The sequence below is a fragment of the Plectropomus leopardus genome, chromosome 11 (assembly GCF_008729295.1).
Source record: "Plectropomus leopardus isolate mb chromosome 11, YSFRI_Pleo_2.0, whole genome shotgun sequence".
NCBI classification, from domain to species: Eukaryota; Metazoa; Chordata; class Actinopteri; order Perciformes; family Serranidae; genus Plectropomus; species Plectropomus leopardus.
The window spans coordinates 32,185,615-32,193,216 of NC_056473.1; positions in this window are offsets into that span (position 1 = coordinate 32,185,615).

Here is a 7,602-nt window from a genome sequence, read left to right on the forward strand (position 1 = left end):
TTCAAAGTTGAGTGGATCATCCAGAAGTTTTGAATCCATAATTTCTCTGTAAAATCATCAGCTCCCAGAAATCCCTCATGCGTGGCAGCTCCCACGTATAAGGGGCTTGCCTCTCCATTATCGCTCACAGAACACGCCTACGTCGTTTTGGGTTGGAAATAATGACGGCTAGTGCGGTGGCTACAACAGAAATAAACCTGCTGATGTTTTTGAACAACATTCATCGCCTTGCTTCTTGAAATGTTATCATCGGAGGAGAAGTCACATAACATAACTAAAAGTAAATGCAATTTTTGCGCACATGTGTAATGGATTTGTGACTTTCATGATTGAATCTTTGTGTGGTGAAGCAGTGGAGCATCCCATTGGTGGCTTCTCAAAGTGCATCCTGGACGCTCATTAAAATGACATCACTCAGCTGCCCACATCACCTGTTCACCCTAAAGCAGCTTCAGCTCAGCACTTCACTGCACGGGTTGATGAGTTGCCATCAACAAAACCTTAGAAAACATTTTATAATAACTGGGCCTGGGTGTTTGTTTTTGTTTTTAAATTTAAAAAACAAACATTAAATCAAAGTTAAACAGACATCTGTTATTAGCTAACTTTTTTCACACTTTATTTTTAAAATATTGTTATTTCACATGGCCTAAATATAAGCTATGTCTTCATGTATGTATGTATATTTACTGGAAATCTGAAAAAAAAGGACAATTCTGAAAAATGTTTTATTCATCTCACCCAATGCCAAGAAAAATGGCACCAAAACCATGAAGTGGGGTCTGATGTTCACACCTCTACACTATAACCGCAACCACAACAAATACCGAACACAGTTGTGATGAAATAAATTATCATGTAGAGCCTTCTTTACTCAGATTTTCCTGTTTAAATTTAAAAATTGATGCCTTTATCAAAGTCAAATGTGAGAGCAAACCGTGAGAGCAACATGAACTTTCCTCAGCTCGTTTTTTGACATTTCGTTCGGTGAGTTCCACAATAATCAGACAGTGAGCTCATGCAACTGAAGAGACTTATTGAATCACTGCATCACAGACCCTTTAAAGCTAAGGGGAAAATCCAATGAGGAGTCTAAAAATAGCAGAAATGTCCTCTGAGACAGAGCACCAGTGATGGCTGAGACTTATATGTTCCTCATGTCTTATACCGTCCTCTCTTTGGACGTTTACAGGACATGCTTTGAGTGTAAGACTATATACTGTCATGTTGTTGTTAGTGTTGTATAAGTGCTCCTCTGTGCTGCAGAGCTCACTGTGAGGGAGCACTGCAGAGAGCAACTTTTCCATGATTTTGGAGCAAATTTTCAAGACCATACATTCTTTGAAATAACAGTCGATGCTCCTTATCACTTCTGTTTTCATTACTATATAATAGTTGTTATTATTAAATATATATATATATTTAATAATGATGAATTTAGAACATTTAGAACTGAATATTTAAATATAACACATGTATAATATTTTGAAGTGTAAGGAATGGTTTTTGTTTTTGTGTTAGGGGAGAGGCATACAACTTTAAATGGCTGTATATTTTATTTATTTTACTGCTAAAAAAATAAATATGAAAATGGTCATTTGAGGAAATTATTACATGTTATCAACAAAATTGTGAAAATGTCCAGGAAACTATTTTTATATTATATATTAATATATAATATATTTTAAAATCTTTTTTTATTTTATTTTGTTTCTTTTTGTTGTTGTTTTTTCCATTTTTATTTTTAGGTAATTTTTTTCTCCTTTTTGAGCCATTTGTTATTAAGCTGGCCTCTTCCCGTGTTTTTGAAAGAAATCAAACCGGGTGCAGAGTTTTTTCAAGCCAAAAGGCTTAAGTGCTATTGAAATCAAATGTCACTGGTACTTAAGTCCAAGTCGAGTTGCAAGTCTTTTTTGCTTTTGTTAAGTCAATCCTAAAGTCATCAAAATTGTAACTCTAGTCTGACTGGAGTCCAACTCATGTGACTCCAGTCCACACCTCTGATATCAATTACTTTCACCGTGTTTTGTAAAATACCATCATGCCTCCACAGCGCACAATGAATCCATAAACAGAGAAAAGTCTTGATGAACTGGAATAAAAGGGGGCCACATTTAACAACAGCAAAACTATCTCAAAACATTGGTTTACAAACTTCCACACAACTCGTGCACTATGATCCAAGTCTCATTTATCCAGTCGTAAGCTCCCAAACACATGCATTTTCACGAAAACCAGAATATTTAAAACACTTCCACATATGTTTGAATTCTGCTTAATGGAATACAATAGCAGAGCTGAAACTCATTTTCTCACAAGGTTGACAGAAAATGAAATCCAGGCGGAATAACATTTCTTTAAAAACATTTTTGCTGTTGCATATTTAGTGTGTAGAATTATACCGTAACTTCTATGGGACATTGTTGAGCTCTCAACATGACAAAGCTCCCATTCAGCCAAAATAAAATCATAGATCACTGGTTTTGAGGCAAAGATATGGCTCCGTCTGTAGCTGTCAGCCCCTCTGTGCTGCCTTCAGATTACTGACAGCAAGCTCTTTTTGCTTGCAGTTAAAGTTTACACAACCCTCCTGAGTCTTCACTGTGTAGTTTTACATTCTGCAGTTATGAAGCCAAGCCGAAACTCAAGCCAAGTCAGGAATCTGAATCTTATTTCGTACTCTGATCTTGATTATTTTATACTCACTGGCACAGTGAGGCAAAAACAAAGCGTCCCTGCAGGGCGACTGAGCTCTGTCTGTGACAGAGTGACAACAGAGGAGCGCCTCCCGGCAGGAGGCTGGAGCCTGGACTCTGTGGACAGTCTGCAGGGAGCCCCCAGCTGGAATCCTCCAGAGGGGCTGCAAGAGGCTGCTGCTGCAACCACTCTGGGTCTGAGCCAGATCAGGCAAAGGATCTGTGGATCGGTGTGTGAAAGCGGTTTTCCCACAGAATGTTTGCTATCATGCTGCGTATGGTTAACGTGTATACAACATGTATACCCCCCAAATGCTGCACCTGCCCCACTAACTCCAAACATATCATTAGCCCTGAAAAATTCTCCTTTTAAGTGGTTATTATCACTAAAGCAAGGATACTCATCTTGCCCATTAGGAAGTATCTAGGATTTTAGGACATTGCAGGGATTTGGGGTAATTTCCCAGATTTTAGGATATTTCTAAAATTTGGATGAAGTACTTGAAAGCCATACACGAGTAAAAGCACAGATGTCTTATGAGAAATTACTTTGGTAGAAGTTAGTCACCCATTAGAATATTACTTGATTAAAGGTGAGAGTATCTGATATTAACTGTACTTAAGTATCCAAAGTAATTTTATGATGTTAAATGCACTTAAGTTTTGAAAGTAAAATTACAAGTTAATGAAGGTAATAAAAGAGCAAGCAAGTTTACTACACCACCTTAAAAATGGAGCATACATTACACTTGAAGAAAAGCAAGGTCTTTTTTATGACCACAAATAGATAAAGGATTTAAAGAAGAAATATACATTTTCCTTCAATTCTATTCCTTCATTTGTCAGTTCGTCCCCTCCTCCTTCCTTTCCTATTTTGTAATAAGTAACTAAAATGCTGAGGGGAAATGTAGTGGAATACAAGTAAAAGTTGACTTAAATATAAAAACTCAAGTAAAGGACAGATACATCCAAAAATACATAAGTGTTGTGATGAAGTACTAGCACTGTGTCGCATTACACCACTGGGTGCAGTTGTGGTTATGGACTACAGAAAATACATCAGAGAAGCCCAATGGCAACATAATAGTCCTAGTTACTATCAAGAACTTTAAATTGAACCCCTTCCAGTATAAAATATGATCTCACAGCTCTCTTGAACAGAGACAAAGACATGGGTTGAATCAACAAATGTACCTTTCTTAACCTTTTAAACTCTGCTGGACCGATTGGCCACTGGCTCCTGCGTTTTGGCTAAATGTTGCTCAAATCCATGTCACCTAATTTTAAATTATACTGGACATCCCAAACCTTTCATATTGGAAAAGTGGGATCCACCAAAATGTAGGTGAAATGTTTGTTCTACCTAAATTGTATCGTGCCGTTAGGTGGAGCCGTTGACTGGTCCAGCAGAGTTTAAGAAATTAATTGTGAATATTATTTTGAGGAGGTGCGATGCTCTTCATGAATTAATTATAATTTCTTGAATATAGGGGAAATCAGTAATAAGGAATTTAAATAAAGCAAAACTCCTCAACAGGAGGTGAATCACTCCTGTTTTTATGGAATATTCCAGTGCCCTTATTGAGGCATTACAGTTAATGTTGACCGCAACCACACAGTGACATGAGTCTGATTCATTCATTTCACTTTGTGTGTTCAGACATCCCAGGACCTCAGCCGTTGAGCAGGACACCAGCTTCGGGTGGAGCGGACTGACCACCATCTGCAAAGAATTAGCAACGTTCATAATCCGCATTTACTGAAACCTATGTAGGCCGTGATCCCCTATGTGACCTCCTAACACTTTTTTTATGACTGTCTTGTCACAGTCTGTTACAGATCAAGCGCTGCTCCAGTGTGGCTGACAGGCAGCTGGAGACGGAGGGTTTGGGCTGAGAGCGAGGGAGAGCAGAGGTGACGAGATGGATGGAAACCAGTAAAAGTCCAGTCACGGCTTATGAATATAAACGCAGCCTGTGAAAATGTCTCACAGGTCCACAACAGCTGTAGTTCATAAAGTCAGAAAACTGCAGCGGACACGTGGGGTGTCATCATACAGTATAATGTGAAACATAATACAGTTTGTCTTTTAACGGGCAAATTCTCCTCACTCATTATCCTCCAATCCTTGTCTTCACTCTCATTTCCCTCCTTGTCTTTTTCATCCCTCTTTTCTTTGCTCTCTTCCCCCTACACTTTTTTCACCCTATTTAATGTTTTTCCATTTCATCCCTCACACACTCCCTCTCTCTCCTCAAGGGCGTTTCGAGGATGTGAAGACACTGGGAGCTTAGCCCGGGCCTCCTTAGAACAAAAAATCCTGCCTCCCAAACCTGCGGGCACACAGGTTTAGAAGGCAGGATTTCTTTTTTTAAAAATGTGGTGATTTCTTTTTTGTCCTGTAAAAGTTTTTGCAGTTTTCCCCCCTTTTTTGTGGTTGAAAAATCAGCGCTTTTTGAGAAAAGTTCAGCAATCTTTTTTTCTTCAAATTTGTTTTGATAATTTCTTTAAAATGGTAACTCTCTTTATTTTTAACATTTTTTGAGAATTTTTTTAATTGCTTTTTTTTTTTTTTTGCTTTTGGATGATTTTTAAACAAAACATACCTTTCAAACCTGCAGGTCTGCCAAATAAAAATAATCAATCATCAAGTTACACCATTAACATAGCCAGAAACTGTAAAAACAGAAAAAATTGTTAGATCTTAAAATTTTCCAACGGTCCATGAACACATCGCACAGGACAAACACTTTACTTTTTGCCCCGAGTTATTTAGGCAGGCTCAAAGAAAAAAAATATTTTAAGCATTAGGGAGGTTTAAATAAAAAAAAAGAGTTAAAAATAACAGCCACCCCCCTCCTCTGATAAATGAAGAACAATTCTTTAGGCCTACTCTTATTTTGATCTGGGACGGTGATATTTATATAACAATCATGGCTGAGGCCTCGGACACCCAGGTCTTATGACACTGCACTATCTCTCTCCTCTCATTTTTTTCACCCCACCCAACAATCGTCTGTCTTATGGTTGATTTTAGGGCCATTTTTTCTAACAGTGCAGGACTGTCTCCTTCCTTGCTTGACCTCTTTCCTTATTGCAGAACAGCACTGTGTGTTGTTTACTTGTTTATCTATCAGCTAAGCGCATCTCTTTCGGATGGTCATGCTCTCACTCACATGGTGTTCTGAGCTCGACATGTCCACCCTACAGGGATCCGTTTTAATGGCCTTGACTTCCCTGTGTTATTTTCAAATCAAGAAAACATCATTCACTGAGTGGTTTCCCTGTATTGTATGCACCGCTGCCATCTGTCAGAGGTGCACTTAGCAAGGAATCACAGTCACCTGAGTCAGTTCAGGTCAACTGTGTACCTCCTGGAGTCAGTAATCCTCTCACCAAGTCCATCAGACCTATATTTATTCCATGCAGTCATCTACTGAGACTTGTGTCAGCCCCAACATCGTGTCACCCTGAGTCACTGAGATCACTGAATAAATCATATCGATTTCATCACTAAAAGTCCATATGCTGAAACAAAAAACAGCATAACTAATAAATGACTATAGAAAGTGATACATCACCGCAAAAGTCGAAAAAAAATACAAAAGAAAGCCATTTTTATCAAAATAACTATGACAGATATATGTGGACAACTGCAACAGATCTCTTGCTGGGTGGTTTTGATATTTGGTGCACTCGTGGAGTGCTCGTTAAAAATCTGCCCGCTAAGTATAGGAACAATTGCTGGGTCTCTCATATTGCTGTTTGCTGTTTTTCTCAAGTATTGCTTATTCAAACAAGTCAACACTCTAAACTGCACTTCCTTGGTTCCTGAGCACTACATTGCGTGACATTAGTTGCTTCCACTGTCAATGCTAGAGTATGCCAACACGTTCTCAACCCAAGCCGTCAAATATTGTCCATTTGCAGAAGACTTGTTTAAGTTCCAGGATGCCAACACAAATACATGGTGGTATGATGCTGCATTTGCTTATGTTTAGGCAACAAAAGCACATGGAAACCAATGCCAGGATGTCAACAAATGCACATACTGGCATAGATACAGGAAGGAGGTACAGGGTAAGGTGTAGGAAAAAAAACATCACATTTAGCAGGAAGTGAACACTGGACTCCAACATGAAAAAGTCTGGTGGTTGTTGGTCCCTCCTGCTCACCCTATGGGCACCTTTGCACTCCTTTTATTACATGAAAGACAGCTTTTGGCATCCCAATCTTACACTGAAAGTACTGTCAAAGTGGCTTTATTTTACACGTTGGTAATGAGAACAGGCTGTTGGTCCAACACATTATACCAAGTCGTCACATGTTGCTGCTTTGCAGTGGACTTTTGTGTCTACATATTACACTAGGTATCCTTCTGCATCTGCTGTAGACATTATGGGATGACCGTGATGTCAACACAACCACATGGTGGGATTACGCTGCACATGATTATGTTTAGGCAACAAAAGCACATGGCAACCAGTTCTGGGAAGTCAACAAACACACATGCTGGACACACTGATGGTTAGGTTTAGGCAAAAGAGGCACATGGTCAGGTGTAGAAAAAACATCACATTCAGACGGGAAGCAAACACTGGACTTCTACATGAAAGTCTGAGGTCTGTTTGATCCATCCACCGCCCCTTCCATCCACCGTATAGGGACCTTTGTGCTCCTTATATTACATGAGCACAGGCAGCGTTTCAACCTGACGCCATCCGGCCGTGTCCTTAACTAACACCACCCGTCCATATATCATGTGGAGGCGAAAGGTGGCTTTTGGCGTTGGGATCTTACACCAAAAGCACCAAAGAAGCAGTAGTATTTGATGACTTTGGACTGAGAATTTGCTGGATTTCAAGAGCTCACACTCAGCTCCGCACTTCTTTGGGTCTTCAAAGCA